Source organism: Staurois parvus, unplaced genomic scaffold (assembly GCF_062004578.1).
Source record: "Staurois parvus isolate SC_StPar_1 unplaced genomic scaffold, SC_StPar_1.0 ptg000458l, whole genome shotgun sequence".
Lineage (NCBI taxonomy): Eukaryota > Metazoa > Chordata > Amphibia > Anura > Ranidae > Staurois > Staurois parvus.
The window spans coordinates 3,638,405-3,660,356 of record NW_028318254.1 but is presented as its reverse complement, the minus strand read 5'-3'; positions in this window follow the sequence as shown (position 1 = coordinate 3,660,356).

Genomic DNA, 21,952 nt, shown 5'->3' with positions numbered 1-21,952 from the left:
GAATTCTGTGGCCCTGAGTAACAATTCTGTCTCTGTGCGAGTAACAATTCTGTGTCTGTGCAAGTAACAATTTTGTGTCTGTGAGAGTAACAATTCTCTGGCACTCAGTAACAATTCTGTCTGTCCCTGAGTAACAATTCTCTGGCACTCAGTAACAATTCTGTCTGTCCCTGAGTATGAATTCTGTGGCCCTGAGTAACAATTGTGTGTCTGTGCAAGTAACAATTCTGTGTCTGTGCAAGTAACAATTTTGTGTCTGTGAGAGTAACAATTCTCTGGCACTCAGTAACAATTCTGTCTGTCCCTGAGTAACAATTCTCTGGCACTCAGTAACAATTCTGTCTGTCCCTGAGTAACAATTCTGTCTGTCCCTGAGTATGAATTCTGTGGCCCTGAGTAACAATTGTGTGTCTGTGCAAGTAACAATTCTGTGTCTGTGCAAGTAACAATTTTGTGTCTGTGAGAGTAACAATTCTCTGGCACTCAGTAACAATTCTGTCTGTCCCTGAGTAACAATTCTCTGGCACTCAGTAACAATTCTGTCTGTCCCTGAGTATGAATTCTGTGGCCCTGAGTAACAATTCTGTCTCTGTGCGAGTAACAATTCTGTGTCTGTGCAAGTAACAATTTTGTGTCTGTGAGAGTAACAATTCTCTGGCACTCAGTAACAATTCTGTCTGTCCCTGAGTAAGAATTCTCTGGCACTCAGTAACAATTCTGTCTGTCCCTGAGTAACAATTCTCTGGCACTCAGTAACAATTCTGTCTGTCCCTGAGTAACAATTCTGTCTGTCCCTGAGTATGAATTCTGTGGCCCTGAGTAAGAATTCTCTGGCACTCAGTAACAATTCTGTCTGTCCCTGAGTATGAATTCTGTGGCCCTGAGTAACAATTGTGTGTCTGTGCAAGTAACAATTCTGTGTCTGTGCAAGTAACAATTTTGTGTCTGTGAGAGTAACAATTCTCTGGCACTCAGTAACAATTCTGTCTGTCCCTGAGTAACAATTCTCTGGCACTCAGTAACAATTCTGTCTGTCCCTGAGTAACAATTCTCTGGCACTCAGTAACAATTCTGTCTGTCCCTGAGTAACAATTCTGTCTGTCCCTGAGAATGAATTCTGTGGCCCTGAGTAAGAATTCTCTGGCACTCAGTAACAATTCTGTCTGTCCCTGAGTAACAATTCTCTGGCACTCAGTAACAATTCTGTCTGTCCCTGAGTAAAAATTCTGTGGCCCTAATAACGTTTCTGTGGCCCTAAGTAACAATTCTCTGGCACTGAGTAACAATTCTGTCTGTCCCTGAGTATGAATTCTGTGGCCCTAACTAGCGTTTCTTTGTCCCTAAATAACGATTCTGTGGCCCTCATTAACAAGTCTGTGTCCCTGAGTAATGGTTCTCTGTCCCTAAGTAACTTCTCTCTGTCCCCAATTCTCGTTTCTGTGGCCCTAACTCTGTCCCTGTCCCTAGTACAGAGCGGTCTGCCTCTGTTCAATGACTGCAGGCAAATGAAGATTTCCAAAATGGCCGCTATATATACCTCGACCATTACACAGTGCTGGCTGGCTGGCTGCTGATTGGCTGATGCGATCACATGTCGTTGAGGAATGCATTATGGGGCAGCGCGCCTTGTCTGCGCGCCTTCCCCGACATCCCCGCTCCGTCGCCGCACATGTCAGCCGCCATTTTCGGAAAAATTTCGATTCGCGCGTCCGAATTAGGCTGTTTTTCGGATTCGGCACGAATCGAAATTTTTCCGAAATTCGACTCGAATTCCACTTCGGATACTTCGATTCGCTCATCTCTAGTGATTATATTAATTTGTTTTAATATATAGTTATCATTAAAAATTACATTTTATCTTTGGTTTTTTAATATAAGACTTTTTTTGGGTACAAATACTTTGGGTTATTATAATAGAGCCATTTGTTTCTAGTTTAGTATTTGTGTTATAGCCGTCCCTGTGGGCTTCAATAATATGGCCACCGTTCACTATAGGGGTCTGTAGGATACCATATGGTGATTGCTAATTAGTGGGTATGGTTTTGGGGGGGTTTTGTATGAGGGTACCCAGCTCTTTTACATTTATCTACTGCAGAGAATGAGCAGAGTGGTTTGTCCAGTGGTATGAGTAAAGATCACTGTGGTCCACGGGAAAATGTCTGCCGTAAGTCCGCCCATTAACTTGATTGATCAGGCTGCTTCCCTATATAAGGAAGTATGGCCGACCAATGACGTTACCCTGATGAAGTCACGTATGCAGTGACGCAACGTGTAGGTGACGTCACTTCCGGCGCGGGCGCCATCTTTGGACTCTCAAGTACACCCATCACATGAGGTTCTAATGCTATTAACAAGATGTAATGTAATGTGAGTGCATTGGTTTTATTTATCTTTATTGCATAATAAACGATATCATGCTATGGAAGTTCTCTCTTTATGGATCCTGTGGGAGCTGGTCATATTGATTAGAGCCATTTAAAGGGGAATATCGAGCTGATCTTGGTGTGGAAGGCATATGCTGTACTTCTCTTGTGAAATTGTTTGGAGGATACGATTTGATCTGGGAGGATCCAAGAGTGATCCAAAAGGCTTGTAGGCCCTTTCAGGGTCACGGTAAGAAGGGGAGGAGCCAATCTAGCTGTGTGTGGATTCATCACCAGAGGTTGCAACGCACAAGAATCACCTGCATGTTTTTACATTTTTTTTGTGGACACTGGTGTCATGTATTGTCAGATTGGATTTGCATTTATATATTTTACAGAAGATTTATGTTTTCTATTCACAATATTGCTACTGGTTCATTACCGGATCAATCATATATTTTTATAGGGGTTTATATATTCATTATATGATGTGAGTGTTTGTACACAGAGCACTTTTTTGTCACTTTTTTTGCAGGATTTATCCCCAGTGTTGAGATAAGGTGTGGTTTTTCAGTATATATCAATACTAGAGATGAGCGAATTATTCAAAAATTCGATTCGGCTGATTCGGCGAATTCGCGGAATAAATTCGATTCGAGTCGAATATATTCGCTGCGAATTTAACTTAAAAAAAGGGTGTTTCTAGGCTTCAGAGAGCCTTTATATTAGTGCAGAACACTGTACCTTTAATTTAAATGCCCTTGGAGTCTGCTGGGGAAGAGAAATAATACTGTCAGTCAGTATGACATGCAGATGAGTGCCGTCGATCTTAGAATCACCGCACACTTCACTCATTTGGGCAGTCACGGGGCCAAAACCAGAGTGTGGAGCCACAGTGTGGCGGTGGAGGCAGCAGCAATGGGAGGCCATACAGCACCCTATGAAAAAATGGAACCCACCAGCAGTGTGAGGAGACCTGAAAGTGGCACATGGCAGAGTGTGGCGATGGAGACAGCAGCAATGGGAGGCCGTACAGGGACCCATGACACACTCTGGACCTGGCAGCAGCATGAGGAGGCGGTACAGGGGCCCATGACAGATTACGGGCCTGGCAGCAGCATGAGGAGTCGGTACGGGGGCCCATGGCAGATTACGGGCCTGGCAGCAGCAATGGGAGGCCATACAGCACCCTATGACAAAATGGAACCCACCAGCAGTGTGAGGAGACCTGAAAGTGGCACATGGCAGAGTGTGGCGATGGAGACAGCAGCAATGGGAGGCCGTTCAGGGACCCATGACACACTCTGGACCTGGCAGCAGCATGAGGAGGCGGTACAGGGGCCCATGACAGATTACGGGCCTGGCAGCAGCATGAGGAGTCGGTACGGGGGCCCATGGCAGATTACGGGCCTGGCAGCAGCAATGGGAGGCCATACAGCACCCTATGACAAAATGGAACCCACCAGCAGTGTGAGGAGACCTGAAAGTGGCACATGGCAGAGTGTGGCGATGGAGACAGCAGCAATGGGAGGCCGTACAGGGACCCATGACACACTCTGGACCTGGCAGCAGCATGAGGAGGCGGTACAGGGGCCCATGACAGATTACGGAACTGGCAGCAGCATGAGGAGTCGGTACGGGGGCCCATGGCAGATTACGGGCCTGGCAGCAGCAATGGGAGGCCGTACAGGGACCCATGACACACTCTGGACCTGGCAGCAGCATGAGGAGGCGGTACAGGGGCCCATGACAGATTACGGGCCTGGCAGCAGCATGAGGAGTCGGTACGGGGGCCCATGGCAGATTACGGGCCTGGCAGCAGCAATGGGAGGCCAGTAATCTGCCAGCACCCTATGACAAAATGGAACCCACCAGCAGTGTGAGGAGACCTGAAAGTGGCACATGGCAGAGTGTGGCGATGGAGACAGCAGCAATGGGAGGCCGTACAGGGACCCATGACACACTCTGGACCTGGCAGCATCATGAGGAGGCGGTACAGGGGCCCATGACAGATTACGGGCCTGGCAGCAGCATGAGGAGTCGGTACGGGGGCCCATGGCAGATTACGGGCCTGGCAGCAGCAATGGGAGGCCCGTAATCTGCCAGCACCCTATGACAAAATGGAACCCACCAGCAGTGTGAGGAGACCTGAAAGTGGCACATGGCAGAGTGTGGCGATGGAGACAGCAGCAATGGGAGGCCATACAGGGACCCATGACACACTCTGGACCTGGCAGCAGCAAGAGGAGGCGGTACAGGGGCCCATGGCAGAGTGGCGAAGCGTAAGCAGCTTAAATTGAAGGCCATACAGAGGCCTATGTTAAAAATAATAACATGTTTGGGGCATGATTCATGGCGGATTTAGTCAGTTGTGTCAGGAACTGGTGGTTTGAAATCCAGACTAATCCAAGCCTGATTCATTTTCACAAACGTGAGTCTCTCCACACTTTGGGTGGACAGTCGTGTCCTCCGCGGAGTTACAATACCTCCTGCCGCACTAAACACGCGCTCCGATGCCACGCTACTGGCCGGGCATGACAGCCTTTCAAGGGCAAATTCAGCTAGTTGGGGCCAAAGGTCAAGTTTCGTTGCCCAGTAGTCAAGGGGATTATCTACCTCGGTTGGCAGGGTGCTGTCCAAGTAGGCCCAAGCCTGTTGTTTGAGGTCCTGCTCCAGGTCCACCTGATGCTGTTGCTGCTGCGGCTGGTTAGTAGTTTCCTCACTGCGCTGGTGAAGAAAGCTACTCATCATCGACTGCAGACTGAGGCAGCCGCTGCTGGTGGAGCTGCCACTGCTCCTACCACCCCACCCCTCCCCTGCTGCCATGGCAGCGGAACGCGAGCGCACAGGGCCCACAGTGTCTGAGGATGGACGTTGGCGCAGAAAGGCAGAGACCAACTGACTACATAGGTGGTTTTTATAGTACGTTATTTTGGCCTCCCTCTCAGCAGGTGTGAAAAACGCCACCATTTTTGAACGGTAGCGAGGGTCCAACAAGGTGGACAGCCAAAAGTCATCCCTCTGTCTGATGGTTATTATTCGGCTGTCGCTACGCAAGCAACCGAGCATGCTATGGGCCATTTGTGCCAAGGAATGCGAGGGACTCCCTGCCTCCATCTCCACAGCATACTGCCACGGTGCGTCTGGGTCTTCTGTCTCCTCCTCCTCCTCCTCTACCAGATGCTCCTGCTCCTCCACTCCTGTCCGCTGAGTGGAAAAACCACACATTTCACTCAATAATTCCTGAGCACCAATGTCCTCCTCTACCTCCTCCTCTTCTTCCTGTCCTGCCCCCACAGGGGTCATGTGGCGTTGAGATCTGTGCGCCACGTCTACCGCACCCTGACCAGCCATTGTTAACAGCATTTGTTCCAGGACGTGCAACAGAGGAATGACGTCGTTCATCCCATAGTCCTGCCGACTCACGAATAGCGTGGCCTCCTCAAAGGGCCTGAGCAAGCGGCAGGTGTCACGCATGAGCTGCCAATGGCTGACATCTAAGTTACACAGGGGAGTACCTTTATCCGCTTGTAACATCAGGAAATCGGTGATGGCCTTTTGCTGTTCGTAAAGGCGGTCTAACATATGTAGGGTTGAATTCCACCTTGTTGCAACGTCGTAGATCAGGCGATGCTGTGGAATTCCGTTCTGCCGCTGCAGCTCAAGGAGGGTGTGCTTTGCAGTGTAGGAATGGCTGAAATGCATGCAAAGTTTACGTGACATTTTAAGGATGTCTTGCAGTGGGATGGTGGATTTTAGGAACCGCTTGACAACCAGATTGAACACGTGAGCCATGCATGGCGCATGGCACAACCTTCCTTGACGCAGAGCTTTCCGTTGTCGGTCAACATGGTTCCGATTTTCAGTTTGCGCGGAGACAGCCATCTGTCGATTTCTCTGTTCATTACACTCAGAAGTTCCTCCCCTGTGTGACTACGTTCGCCAAGGCATACCAGGTGCAGCACAGAGTGACACCGTTGCGCCCTGCACATGTGATATGCCGGTCGGGTAATGGGACTTGGCACGGGGGTGGCGGCTGAGGACACGGCGGAAGAAGAGGTGGTAGAGGCGGACATCTTTGCTGGACCAAGGACGTGCAAACGTGGAGGCAAAAGCGGCGTGACCTGTCCAAGTTGCTGGTGCGGCTGTGCCGGCACCACGTTCACCCAGTGGGCCGTAAATGACATGTACTGTCCCTGACCGTAGTTACAGCTCCACACGTCGGCGCTGCCGTGCACTTTGGCAGAGACCGACATGCTCAAAGACTGGCCCACCATCTCTTCTACATGTGAATGCAGGGCTGGCACTGCCTTTTTGGCGAAGAAATGATGGCTTGGCACTCTCCACCGCGGCGTGGCACAAGCCATCATTTCTCGGAAAGGTGCTGAGTCCACCACTTGGAAAGGGAGGGACTGCAGCACCAGCAACTTGGACAGGAGGACGTTCAGCTTTTGCACCGTCGGGTGCGTGCTCGCAAACTGTTGTCTCTTGGAAACGGATTCCAAGAAAGACTGCAGACGGAATCCGTGAAGAGGAGTAGCAGGAGAAGGAGCATCTGAATGAGCGGAAGATGCCAACGAGCGACAACTCCCCTCAGCAGAGGTGTTGGAGCCTTGACTGGCTGATAGAGGGCGATTGACGTCAGGTGACGGAGCAAGTAACGGAGCGGGGGCTGGGGCAGGCAGAACCGCCGTATCTTTATCACGGTTTTCCCAGGCCACCGAATGGCGACGCTGCATATGCTGACGCAACGCTGTAGTCCCAACATGGGCCCCCTGGCCTCGCTTGACTTTCTGGCCACATAGTCGACATACGGCTACGTTTACTTCCTCGGGCGGCTTGACGAAAAATTGCCACACCGCCGAGTAGGAAACTTTGCCCCCGCTACTCCTCACTGGCTGACTGCTACTTCCTCCGTGCACACCGGCACCACTACTGGCCGTGGTGGTAGGCTGCAGTGGAGCTGGTGCTCTACTCCGTGGCCGTTTGCCTCCACTGACACTGCTGCGACCCTGCTGCCTCCTGGGCAACCCACCGACTGTTTTGCTTGCTGCCAAGCTGGCACCCTCTTCTCCTGATGATGCGGAAGCAATAGCCTGATGACGACGAGGCTGCCAAGTGCGATCAGCCTCATCATCATCAATTAGGGTCTCCGCCTCACTACTAGCCCCCTCGGCTGCGTGTGGGTCAGGAGACAGACCTGTCTCTAGACCGGCTACCGAGCCACTCTCCTCGCCAGTACTTCTTCGCCTGGCTGCTGAAGAGGCGGATGTCTCCCCCCGTTCCTGACCGCCCTCTGTTAGCTCTTCCTCACTGTACAGTGGGGCTGAGCCCACAGCATGCGATACTTCGCTTGGTGAGGGAACACCAAAGGACAGGGGCAGGTAGAGGACACGTGATTTCAGTGGGCTTGCTCCCGGGCCATGCCAACTAACGGTTGTGTCTGACGTACCCACCGACCGTTGGCTGTAGGTGTCAGAGGTGACCTGGGAAGAGGAAGACGACCGAGCCAACCAATCGATGACGGCAGGGTTGTCGGTGGAGACACGACCGCTGGATGACACCGGGAGCACTGGCCTCTGGCTGCGACTAGTGCTGCCTCGACCCCTTCCTCTGCTGCCACATCTGCTCGCTCCTGAAACATTGCCTCCTCTGCCACTCCTCTGCGTGTTGTCTGACATACTCTTTAATTCAACGATTCTGTGTCCCTGAGTAACAATTCTGTGTCCCTGAGTAACGATTCTGTGTCCCTGAGTAACGATTCTGTGTCCCTGATTAACGATTCTGTGTCCCTCAGTAACGATTCTGTGTCCCTGAGTAACGATTCTGTGTCCCTGAGTAACGATTTTGTGTCCCTGAGTAACGATTCTGTGTCCCTCAGTAACGATTCTGTGTCCCTCAGTAACGATTCTGTGTCCCTCAGTAACGATTCTGTGTCCCTGAGTAACGATTCTGTGTCTGTCCCTGAGTAACAATTCTGTGTCTGTCCCTGAGTAACAATTCTGTGTCCCTGAGTAACAATTCTGTGTCCCTGAGTAACGATTCTGTGTCCCTCAGTAACGATTCTGTGTCCCTCAGTAACAATTCTGTGTCCCTGAGTAACAATTCTGTGTCCCTGAGTAACAATTCTGTGTCCCTCAGTAACGATTCTGTGTCCCTCAGTAACGATTCTGTGTCCCTGAGTAACGATTCTGTGTCCCTGAGTAACAATTCTGTCTCCCTGAGTAACAATTCTGTCTCCCTGAGTAACAATTCTGTGTCTGTCCCTGAGTAACAATTCTGTGTCCCTGAGTAACAATTCTGTGTCCCTGAGTAACGATTCTGTGTCCCTCAGTAACGATTCTGTGTCCCTGAGTAACAATTCTGTGTCCCTGAGTAACAATTCTGTGTCTGTCCCTGAGTAACAATTCTGTGTCCCTGAGTAACAATTCTGTGTCCCTCAGTAACGATTCTGTGTCCCTCAGTAACAATTCTGTGTCCCTCAGTAATGATTCTGTGTCCCTCAGTAACAATTCTGTGTCCCTGAGTAACAATTCTGTGTCCCTCAGTAACGATTCTGTGTCCCTCAGTAACGATTCTGTGTCCCTGAGTAACAATTCTGTGTCCCTGAGTAACAATTCTGTGTCCCTGAGTAACAATTCTGTGTCTGTCCCTGAGTAACAATTCTGTGTCCCTGAGTAACAATTCTGTGTCCCTCAGTAACAATTCTGTGTCCCTGAGTAACAATTCTGTGTCTGTCCCTGAGTAACAATTCTGTGTCCCTGAGTAACAATTCTGTGTCCCTCAGTAACGATTCAGTGTCCCTCAGTAACGATTCTGTGTCCCTGAGTAACAATTCTGTGTCTGTCCTTGAGTAACAATTCTGTGTCCCTGAGTAACAATTCTGTGTCCCTGAGTAACGATTCTGTGTCCCTCAGTAACGATTCTGTGTCCCTCAGTAACGATTCTGTGTCCCTGAGTAACGATTCTGTGTCCCTGAGTAACGATTCTGTGTCCCTCAGTAACAATTCTGTGTCCCTCAGTAACAATTCTGTGTCCCTGAGTAATAATTCTGTGTCCCTGAGTAACAATTCTGTGTCCCTGAGTTTCGATTCTGTGTCCCTGAGTAACGATTCTGTGTCCCTGAGTAACAATTCTGTGTCCCTGAGTAACGATTCTGTGTCCCTCAGTAACAATTCTGTGTCCCTGAGTAACAATTCTGTGTCTGTCCCTGAGTAACAATTCTGTGTCCCTAAGTAACGATTCTGTGTCCCTGAGTAACGATTCTGTGTCCCTGAGTAACGATTCTGTGTCCCTCAGTAACAATTCTGTGTCCCTCAGTAACAATTCTGTGTCCCTGAGTAACAATTCTGTGTCTGTCCCTGAGTAACAATTCTGTGTCCCTGAGTAACAATTCTGTGTCCCTGAGTAACGATTCTGTGTCCCTGAGTAACAATTCTGTGTCCCTGAGTAACGATTCTGTGTCCCTCAGTAACGATTCTGTGTCCCTCAGTAACAATTCTGTGTCCCTGAGTAACAATTCTGTGTCTGTCCCTGAGTAACGATTCTGTGTCCCTGAGTAACAATTCTGTGTCCCTGAGTAACAATTCTGTGTCCCTGAGTAACGATTCTGTGTCCCTCAGTAACGATTCTGTGTCCCTCAGTAACGATTCTGTGTCACTGAGTAACGATTCTGTGTCCCTGAGTATCGATTCTGTGTCCCTGAGTAACGATTCTGTGTCCCTCAGTAACAATTCTGTGTCCCTCAGTAACAATTCTGTGTCCCTGAGTAACAATTCTGTGTCCCTGAGTAACAATTCTGTGTCCCTGAGTTTCGATTCTGTGTCCCTGAGTAACGATTCTGTGTCCCTGAGTAACAATTCTGTGTCCCTGAGTAACGATTCTGTGTCCCTCAGTAACAATTCTGTGTCCCTGAGTAACAATTCTGTGTCTGTCCCTGAGTAACAATTCTGTGTCCCTAAGTAACGATTCTGTGTCCCTGAGTAACGATTCTGTGTCCCTGAGTAACGATTCTGTGTCCCTCAGTAACAATTCTGTGTCCCTGAGTAACAATTCTGTGTCCCTGAGTAACAATTCTGTGTCTGTCCCTGAGTAACAATTCTGTGTCCCTGAGTAACAATTCTGTGTCCCTGAGTAACGATTCTGTGTCCCTGAGTAACAATTCTGTGTCCCTGAGTAACGATTCTGTGTCCCTCAGTAACGATTCTGTGTCCCTCAGTAACAATTCTGTGTCCCTGAGTAACAATTCTGTGTCTGTCCCTGAGTAACGATTCTGTGTCCCTGAGTAACAATTCTGTGTCCCTGAGTAACAATTCTGTGTCCCTGAGTAACGATTCTGTGTCCCTAAGTAACGATTCTGTGGCCCTAAGTAACGATTCTGTGGCCCTAAAGTCACTGTGGCCCTAACTCTGTCCCTAATACACAGAGGTCTGTCTCTCTTGAATGACTGGAGGCTAATGGAGAATTCTAAGATGGCCGCGATTTATAGCTCCACCATTACACAGTGCTGGCTGGCTGGCTGCTGATTGGCTAATGCGATCACATGTCATGAATGAATGCATTATGGGTCAGCGCGCTATGTCTGCGCGCCTTCCCAGAGATCCCCGCTCCGTCGCCACACATGTCGCCGCCATTTTTGGGAAAATTCGATTCGTGCATCCGAAGTTTGCTAATTTTCGGATTCGGCGCGAATCGAATATTTCCTAATCTTCAAAACGAATTCCACTTCGTCATGTTCGATTCGCTCATCTCTAATCAATACGTTGTATTGAGCTTATTCACTTGTGTTAATTTATCCAGTATTGGAACACTTTAAGTTGGTTGGTTTTTCACTATTAACCACATCAATATTCCCTATTGGGGATTTCAGTCACTGTTTGGTTAGAGAGCGCTACACCTATTTTTTGAATTGTTGTCTTCCTTCACTTTTAGGTAATAAGGTGCAGGTGTTAGCAGCCTTTATAGCTATATTAGGTTCTGAGCGCAGGAGGTCCTCTTTATATATTTTTGCAAGCTAACTTGTGACACTAATCTACTAAGTACTAAAAATCTCTGAGTACTAATACCTGTACTGAGCACCAAATACTAATACCCTATCCAAAGCTCAGAGTAATAATATCTGATATCTGTAGTGAGCTCTGAGTACTAATACTCATGCAAGGCCCTGAGCACCAATTTCAGAGTACTAATACCTTGTACAGATATCTGAGTAGCCACTGAGCTCTGATACCAATACTCTGTACTGGGCTCTGAGCTTGGTGTTATTTTTTAAAAACATTCCTCCTTAACCACTTCAAGTCCAGACACTTTCCGGAAAATTAATAGTGCCTGCCTGTGGATCCCGCTTTCCTCAGTGCGGGTGGTGCAGCTGCAGGTATTTGTGCGGGTCCTGCAGCAGCACCACCTGAACCAAGCCTAAGGGTGAATTCGCATTGTAAGCCATTAAGTCGCAGAGCAGCCAAAACAATTCACCGCTGTGGCTGTTCTAAGTTTTCAACTGCACTAGGGGGCAGTGTGGCGCGCAATTAAGTGCATCGCATGACTCCCTTTTTTTTTTTTTTGTACCAACTTTACTTGAAGTGTACAAAACTTACACTTCATTCATTGCAATGTCGGGCAGCTCGAGCCGCTGCACTTCACGACATTGCAGTGCGATTCGGTCCGGTGCGCTGGGATAAAATGCAGTATAGGTCTGCATTTTACTACTACACACTGCAGTGCTAGGCTGCGTTGTAGTGTGAATGGGACACATAGGAAACAATTGTTTTCTGCAGGTCACTGTGGTGGCAGACGTTTGCAATGCAGTAAACCATCTGTCACTGCTTATAGTGTGAATTAGCCCTAAAAAGCCTTCCTTGAGCTGAAGTCAATGAATTTGCCTAGGCTGAAATGATGTCATCAGTTTATAGCAGGCAGAAGGAACCATTCCCCCTCCCCAGTGATTGGACAGAAAGTCACAAGGCGAGAGACTGCGGCAAAGACTGATCTGTGTTAGACATTTGTAAACACAGCCAAGAACTGCACAGGCACCAGGATGTACATGGTTGTACATGATCTCTGAGCCGGGAATTATATGGTGACTCTGGATGGTGCCTGAACAAAAACGGCTCTGTCCTTCAAGGGTGGAGTAAGATGAAGATATTTTCAGGAGTACTGTGATCTCTAAGAGATAATATATACCTGGAAGTGTTACACACACTTGTCACATGAAAATTGCTGTTCACAGATGCTCTCCATCCAATCTGACAGAGCTTGAGCTATTTTGCAAAGAAGAATGGGCAGAAATGTCCCTCTCTAGATGTGCAAAGCTGGTAGAGACATCCCTAAAATAACTTGCAGCTGTAATTGCAGTGAAAGGTGGTCCGACAGAGTATTGACTCCGGGGGGGATGAATGCAAATGCTGGCACACTTTTCACATATTTATTTGTAAAAAATACCGTTTATCATTTTCCTTCCAATCACAATTATGTGCCACTTTGTGTTGGTCTAGCACATAAAATCCCCAAAAAATACATTTATGTTTTTGGTTGTAATATGACAAAATGTGGAACATTTCACGGGGTATGAACACTTTTTCAAGGCACTGTATAAGGAGCCCCAATCCTAAAAATATTAGAAGCCCCAATCTCGATAGTATTCGAGGTCCCAATCCTGGAAACATTAGGAGCCCCAATCCTGGAAATAGAAGCCCTAATCCCAAAAATATTATGCGTCCAAATCCCAAAAATATTAGGAGTCCCAATCCTAGAAATATTAGGAGCCCCAATCCTGAAAATATTAGGAACCCCAAACAGAAATTTTAGGAGCCACAATCCTGAAAATATTAGGAGCCCCAAATTCTAGAAATATTAGGATTGGCAATCCTGAAAATATTAGGAGTCCCAATCCTAGAAATATTAGGAGCCTCAATCTTACAACTATTAGGATTCCAATCCTGGAAATATTGGGGGCCCCAACTATATAAATATTCAGAACCCTCAATCCTGGAAATAGTAGAAGTCTAAATCCTTGAAATATTAGAAGCCCCAATCCTTGAAATATCAGGGACCTCAATCCTGGAAATGTCAGGAACCTCGATCCTGGAAATGTCAGGAACCTTGATCCTGGAAATGTCAGGAACCTCGATCCTGGAAATGTCAGGAACCTCCATGCTGGAAATGTCAGGTACCTCCTCGATCCTAGAAATATTAGGGTCCTTGATCTTGGAAATATCAGGGGCCTCTGGCCTGCAAATGTTAGGAGCCCTAATCCTGGAAATGTTATACGCTCTGATTCAAAACATTTCAGGGGTCCCACTTCTAAAAATATTGTGGGCTCCTGTCCTTGAAATATTAGAAGCCCCAATCTTGGAAACAGAAAACAGGAAACAGAAGCTCCCGATGTAATATCTGTCTCCGCGTGTTCTGTGAGAATCAACCTGCCAGTCTTCTTATTCCTTTGATTCCTGGGATTACTTAGAGGATTGTAACCCCTCCATTATACACCATATTGTCCCGCTTTATATTCTTTGTTATCCTGGATAACTCCTTTGACACAACTTGAGAAATGCTGCTTTTATATTGTGTCATCCCCATTGTTATAGTGAGAGGACAAGAAAAACACAGTTTCCAACTAAATCCAGCTTAGTCTCTCCAGGAGGGCCAAATGAGGCTCCGGGGCCACTGGTTGGGTCATAAGTTTATAAAAGTTTGTACTATCCACAAATCCTACAGCTTTTATTAAATGTGTGACTTTTCCTGCTGGGATTTTCCCATCAATCCTTGGAGCCCCAGCGTTGTCTCCCTCTCTAGTTTTGCTGCTCCAGCAACTATTCACCCCTGGCTATGCAGGAATCACACTGACAGTAAGTATTCACTCCCAGCTGTGAAGGTGTCACACTGACAGAAAGTATTCACTCCCAGCTGTGAAGGTGTCACACTGACAGAAAGTATTCACTCCCAGCTGTGAAGGTGTCACACTGCCATTATGTAACATGAGAGCTATTTATAAAGGGTTGAACATCTGCATCTGTTGGCATATAGAAATGAGGGAAAAGTTGTACTTTTGCTTCCTTGAAAAAGATTCTCTTTCCAGCTTCCATCCAATGAAAATGAATTAACTATGTTTAGCATAGATACCAACTGTTCTGGATTTGTCAGGACTGTCCTGCATCTCGGCTCTCTGAACTGCCAAGGATGTGTTGTGGGCCATGTCCCGGGATCACAACATCAGCTCTATTTGAATTACTGCACATGTACAGTAAATTGAAAAGGTGTGAACTGTGAGGATCAGCGCTGTGATTTGGCATATTTAAGGATGGGGTTTGGATAGCAAACAAATTGTAAGTTGAGCGTAATAGGTGCGCCCCACGTATATAGAGGTGGGGTCTGGGTGTGACTTGTGTACATACTTTCACAGAGTGGATGGATGAAGTGCAAACTCTGAATGGTTTTACCAGCAGAGGCCTGGCATCCAGGGAATATGCTCTTCACATCTTCTGAGGGGTTCCCTGGGTCTCCAGATGCCAGGATCACCCAATACTAAAGCAGCCAGCATCTCTCCCTTCTGACTGCCTGTTAGAGTGATAGAATTTGGAGTGAAGGGGGAATCTTCCCCTAGTCTCCTCCTTGGCTCAGACGTGCACAAGAGTAAGCCTAGGAGGAAGAACATCTCCCAGCTCTGCCACGCTGTATCTGAAGTCTGTAAGTTCAGGGCAGGAGAGAATTTGAAAGTGAGGGGGGGGGGGATTTGTATTGGAGGGGGGTGAGATTTTGGGAGAGAAAAGGTTTTGCACTGGGAGGTGGGAATTTGGGAAGGCAGGAGAGGATTTGTGTTGGGAGGGGAAAATTGTCCTGGGAGGGGGGATTTGTGCTGGGGGGGGATGATTTGTACCAGGAGGAAGAATTTTGGTGGAGTAGAGAGAGGATTTGTGCTGAAAGAAAGGATTTGAGGAGAGGGGCAATGTTTTGTGCTGGAAGGATTTGGGTAGGGATCAGAGATTTTCTGGGAGTTTGGAGGAGGTGGGAGGTTTTTTTAAATTTTTTTTTGCATTTAAAGTGTTACTAAATCCAGGACCCTGCATTCACTATACACTGTATTGCCAAAAGTATTGGGACACCCCTCCAAATCATTGGATTCAGGTGTTCCAATCATCTCCATGGTCACAGGTGTATGAAATCAAGCACCTAGGCATGCAGACTGCTTCTCAGGAGCTCAGTGAATTCAAGCGTGGTCCCGTGATAGGTTGCCATCTGTGCAATAAGTCCATCTGTGAAATCTCCTTGCTACTAAATATTCCACAGTCAACTATTAATGGTATTATAACAAAGTGGAAGCAACTTGGGCACAACAGCAGCTAAAGACCTCCAAACTTCGTGTGGTCTTCAGATTAGCACAACAACAGTGTATAGAGAGCTTCATGGAATGGGTTTCCATGGCCGAGCAGCTGCATCCAAGCCTTAGATCACCAAGTGCAATGAAAAGCGGCGGTTGCAGTGGTGTAAAGCAAGCCGCCACTGGACTCTAGAGCAGTGGAGACGTGTTTTATGGAGTGACGAATCACGCTTCTCTGCCTGGCAATCTGATGGACGTGTCTTGGTTTGGCGGTTGCCATGAGAACGGTACTTGCTTGACTGCATTGTGCCAAGTGTAAAGATTGGTGGAGGGGGGATTATGGTGTGGGGCTGTTTTTCAGGGGTTGGGTTGGCCCCTTCGTTCCAGTGAAGGGAACTCTTAAGGTGTCGGCATACCAAGACATTTTGGACAATTTCATGCTCCCAACTTTGTGGGAACAGTTTGGGGATGGCCCCTTCCTGTTCCAACATGACTGCGCACCAGTGCACAAAGCAAGGTCCATAAAGACATGGATGAGTGACTTTGGAGTGAAGGAACTTGACTGACCTCCACATTATCCTGGCCCCAACCCAATAGAACACCTTTGGGATGAATTAGAGTGGAGACTGCGAGCCAGGCCTTCTCGTCTGACATCATTGCCTGACCTCACAAATGCACTTCTGGAAGAATGGTCAAACCTTCCCATAGACACCCTCCTAAACCTTGTAGACGGCCTTCCCAGAAGAGTTGAAGCTGTTATAGCTGCAAAGGGTGGGCAACTCAATATTGAACCCTACGGACTAAGACTGGGAAGCCATTAAAGTTCATGTGCGTGTAAAGGCAGGCATTTCAACACTTTATCTGATCTCCCACAATACACAGAACATTTAAATGCAATTATTTTAGTAAATATAAACTGCTAAATACTTTTTCTCATCAGCAGTTAAAGCAGTCTTGTGACTATCAGTATCTAGCTGAGCACTGGTTAAAGCTTGAAGGAGGAGTTTTCATTCTCCTCTGACTGTCCTAAGAGGCTGCATAACCCCTAACCCCCTGTCTGTACAGTGCTGATTGGCCCTGTGCTGATCATATGCACCGTCCCATAGAATAAAAAACTAGCCATACACACTAAACTGAGCATGTACAGAGGGTCTCCTAGAGCTCTGTACTATCAGCAGATGGAATGGGGACAGTAGAAGACAGGATCAAACAGCCTTTTTACACAGTGCAGAGAGTTAACCCCTTAGGTTCCACAGTGAGTATAACAAGCATCCTTTATGGCATATACAGACTGATTTTACTGATAATATGCAATAAAGTGAGCGCTACTAATAGAATAATCAGGTAAGCAGCTAATAGCACTAAAGATGATCACAACCACCTTCGGTATAAATAAAATATGCAAAGTGCAGCGCTTTATAACAAGTTGAGGTCGAACTTCTTAACTTGTTATAAAGCGCTGCACTTTGCATATTTAATTTAGACTGATTTTACTGTTGTGGGTTTAGTAACGCTTTAAATACATTAACAGTAAAAAAGTGAGGACAGAACATATTGGCTCCATAAAAGATGATGAAGGGAAGTTGGGTACAAATGATAAGGGGAAGGCAACTTGTCACGTACCTAACTGGAGGCTGCAATAGAGAGAGGGCTCCCCTTAGGGCTAAGTGCAGTGCGCCCCTGGAGGTGGAAACAGGATGTGCAGTGCCCAAAGCAGCACGGGTTGCCAGTGGTGCTGCTGCTTGGAAATTCCTGATGGAATGGAACCCGTGGGTGCTCCAGTTGCAGGATGAGTTTCTCCAGAGAACACGTGGATCCCAGAGGATGGGTAGAGTAGTCAGCAGCCAGAGCCAGGATCAAAATGGAACAGCGGACAAGAGCAACATCAGGATCAAACCGGGGTCATACACAGAGTAGCAGCATACAGGAGCAAGGTCAGGATCAAGCCAGGGTCATACACAGAGTAGCAGCAGACAGGAGCAAGGTCAGGATCAAGCCAGGGTCATACACAGAGTAGCAGCAGACAGGAGCAAGGTCAGGATCAAGCCAGGGTCATACACAGAGTAGCAGCAGACAGGAGCAAGGTCAGGATCAAGCTGGGGTCATACACAGAGTAGCAGCAGACAGGAGCAAGGTCAGGATCAAGCCAGGGTCATACACAGAGTAGCAGCAGACAGGAGCAAGGTCAGGGTCAAGCCGGGTTGTTAATGGGTAATCAGCAGTAAACTCAGGAACACAGGAACGGGAGGGTCTGACGATAATCCAGCAATCACTGAGCAGAGCTGCAGTCCTTATAAAGGCCACTGAGTGTCAGCAATCAGTGCACCCTGCGTGTGCCGGTGCATTTTTCGTGCACAGTAATGCATGATTACGTGTCACCCGCCTATGCGCATGCGGACTTCTTTGCGCGAATTGGCATGGCCATATTGGCGCATTTGCCCGGGCTTCCTTGTCTTTTCCTCTGACACAACTGTACTAAATGCATTCTTCTCCTTAGTTTTTACAAAGCGAAAGAAGGGGTATAGTAATCAAGACTGCATCATTAGTAATGCATCACAGAATGTACTCTTGTGGCTAACAGAAGCCAGCATCCAAGAAAAACTAGAAAATCTAACACATGTAAATCACCAGGACCAGATGGCTTACAACTGAGAGTCCTCAAACAACAACATACCTATGTACAGCATACGGACAGGAATAGTACCAGCTGATTGGTGAAAGGCCAACATGGTACCAATAGTTAAAAAGGGCAGAGTCATATACCTGGGAACTACAGACCAGTCAGTCTAACATCAATAGTATGTAAACTATTGGAGGGGATGATAAGAGACTATATCCAAGAATTTGCAGAAGAAAACAGTATAATTAATAGTAATAAGCACGGATTTATGAAAGATTGTTCTTGCGAAACCAATCTGTTAACATTCTATGAAGTGAACTGCCATCAAGATAAAGGAAGGCCGGAGGATGTGGTGTATCTGGATTTTGCAAAAGCATTTGATATGGTCCCCCATAAATGCTTAATTTACAAACTAACGTCTGTAGACATAGACCATAGGGTTTGTTCATGGACAGAAAACTGGTTATAGGGGTGCATCCAACGGGTGGTGATAAATAGCAAGTACTCAGACTGGTCTGAAGTGGTAAGTGAGGTACCACAAGGCTCTGTTCTGGGACTAATTCTGTTTAATTTTCTCATAAATGATATAGAAGTTGGTATAAATAGCTCAATCTCAGTGTTTGCTGATGATACAAAGCTAAGTAGGGCAATAATTTCACAGCAAGATAAAGAAATCTTACAAGAAGACCTCAATAAAATAAAGGGGTGGGCAACTACATGGCAAATGAGGTTTGATGTTGAAAAATGTAAAGTAATGCACTTTAAAAATATGAACGCAAATTACTCACTAGGGGGAAAACCTCTGGGGAAATCCAGGATGGAAAAAGATCTGGGGGTCCTAGTAGATGGCAGGCTCAGCAATGGCACTGCATGACAAGCTGCAGAAGCAAAGCAAGCGAAATATTATCATGCATTAAAAAGGGAATTTACTTCAGAGATAAAACAATAATCCTGACACTTTATAAAACTCTGGTTTGGCTACATCTGGAGCATGGTATTCAGTTTTGGTCACCAATCCTCATGAGGAATGTGCGGCAACTGGAGAGAGTCCAGAGAAGGCAACTAAGTTAATAAAGGGACTAGGGGACCTCAGTTACGAGGAAAGGCTACAAACATTAAACTTTTTCTCTCTGGAGAAGAGACGCTTGAGAGGAGATATGGTAGCGGTATACAAATACCTCAATGGAGGGAATAAACTATTCAATCTCGTGAAGTGTAAGCAGACAAGAGTTCACTCAATGAAATTGGAGGATAAGTGGTTTAAGCATAAACTGCATAGGGGGTCTTTCACTGTTAGGGCAGTAGGGATGTGGGACTCCCTTCCACAATCGGTGGTGTCAGCAGGAAGTATTGGTAGTTTTAAAAACCTCTTGGATGGATATCTTAATGAACACAGTATAGAGGGATATGGGAAATGTTTTTTGACATGAATACTCGCACACTAACACAGGTTGAGCTGGATGGACTGGTGTCTTTATTAAACCTTAGGAACTATGTAAATTTTTGTTTGGGGTGCATTTTGGCTTACAAAGGGAATTCAAGAACTTGAGTGTGTTGATTAGTGCTGGATTTAGTGGAGTGGCGAGGGTATTGCTTGATGACTCCCACATTCACATTACATACTCCTGACCCCTGCACTCTGTGCATTATGTTCTCTTAAACACTGTGGGGTTATTCACTAAAACTGGAGAGTGCAAATATCTGGTGCAGCGTGACATAGAAACCAAACAGCTTCCAGGTTTTATTGCCAAAGCTTAATTGAACAAGCTGAAGTTAGAAGCTGATTGGCTAGCATGCACAGCTGCACCAGATTCTGAGTGCTCCAGTTTTAGTAAATCCCCCCCTGTGTGTCTTACAGACTCCTGCACTATTTGTTCTCTACTGTACATTAAATACTTCTGACCAAAGTGTTTGTCTTAATAGTTTCTGGTAGTTAAGATGGAGCACGATTCCTCCAAGTGATACCAGAGACGGGGTACAATTTCTCCCAGTGACACCAACGATGGGGCACTATTCCTCCAATTGACACCACCAATGAGGCACTATTCATTCTCCCACTGACCTTCAAGTCTGCAGATTTTTACTGACACTGGGGCATTTTCTACCCCCACTGGCCACATAAAGTGTGAAGCAAAGTAAACTGGCCCTTTGTTTGGAAAGTTTGGAGACCCCTGGTTTAGGTCAAATTTTTTAAAAATACAAACAGCATTTCCTTTTTTGGCAGATATACAAGCAGAGATCATAAGAGGTATAAAATGTGATACTCTCAGATGTCAGTTGTGAAATTTTAGGAGCGGATCCCCGACTTGCCATTATTGCCCATAAAGGTGGAGTATTCCATTTACCAGCTGTGATTCTGTGTTCCGCCAATTCACATGTACAATCTACGGCTTTGTGTTCTCTTCCACAGAGATCACACTGGTAAATCTGTGATATTATTATCAATAAAAATATCCTTCACCCCATTTCCCGCCTCCCTAAAGCGTGAATAAAGCAGTGACCCGCATACACACTCCAGACTCAGGAACGTGGCGGTGGCTGTACATTGCCATGGGTATGCAGCAGTCAAGGTCACATTTTAAAGCCATCATAAAAGTCTCTTATGATCAGAGTCCTATTTATATAACAAATTTACTGGCAGAGCCGCAGCCAACAAAACTAGGCAGAATCTCAGAGCAGCACAAGAGACTAAAAAAAATACTGAAATTGTTGTTTTAAAACAATTGTTAAAGCACCGACATCTTCCCATTTGTCATTGTTATCTGCAGCCTTGGAAACCACCCACTGCCATCTCTCAGCAGGCACTAATCTAAGGCTATGAACACCTTTCATAGTCAGCAATACAGATTTACAGTATATGTGTGAGAGATAGCATCAGGACCAGTGAGATGCTTCTTCTACTAAACTCTCAGCAGTAGGGAGGAACTTGCCTGCCCACTAACCTGCAGAAAGAATTAGCCTTTGGACTAAGATTAGGTGCAGGGTGTACAGCCTGCAGGGCTAAGGATCTGCAATACAGAGTGCTGAGGGCTTTCTGCATTATGTGTTACTACAGTAAAGCCTTCTTGGAACAGAAGATATTAACATTTCATTTCATCACATATCTCAAAAATAGTAGGTGGTGCTATGCAAATCATTTCTTTATGTCCCATATGCACATCCAGAACCAGTGGTGTATAACACAATCGTAGCCTAATACAGCCATTTTCAGCCAAAAGTTCTGTGGAACCCTAGGGTTCCTCCAGCAGTGGCTAGTTGATCCTTTAGGTTGTGGCTAAATGACCTCTGATATGATGGTGCCCGTATAGTTCCAGGTCCGACACTACTTGGTAGAGCCAATGGCATGATTGCAAGGGTGTCATTCTGGTCAACCCTGTAATAGGGGCATTTTCCCAATTACCCCAATGATCTTATTTTACCAGGGGTACTCTGAGGTCTGCAAATTATTTCAAGGGTTCCTCTGTGGTAAAACGATTGAGATAGGCTGGCCTAATATTATAGAGCCATTTATTCTCAACTGCATACAGCTGTTTCTGCTCTTTTGGCCACGATCAGTGCAGTGTATGGAAACCATGGCTTCTATGAAGTAGGGCTTGAAACCCAACGAGACAGTACAACCATAAAAGGTGTAGTGCTTACCCCTGTAAAGGCCTGCTA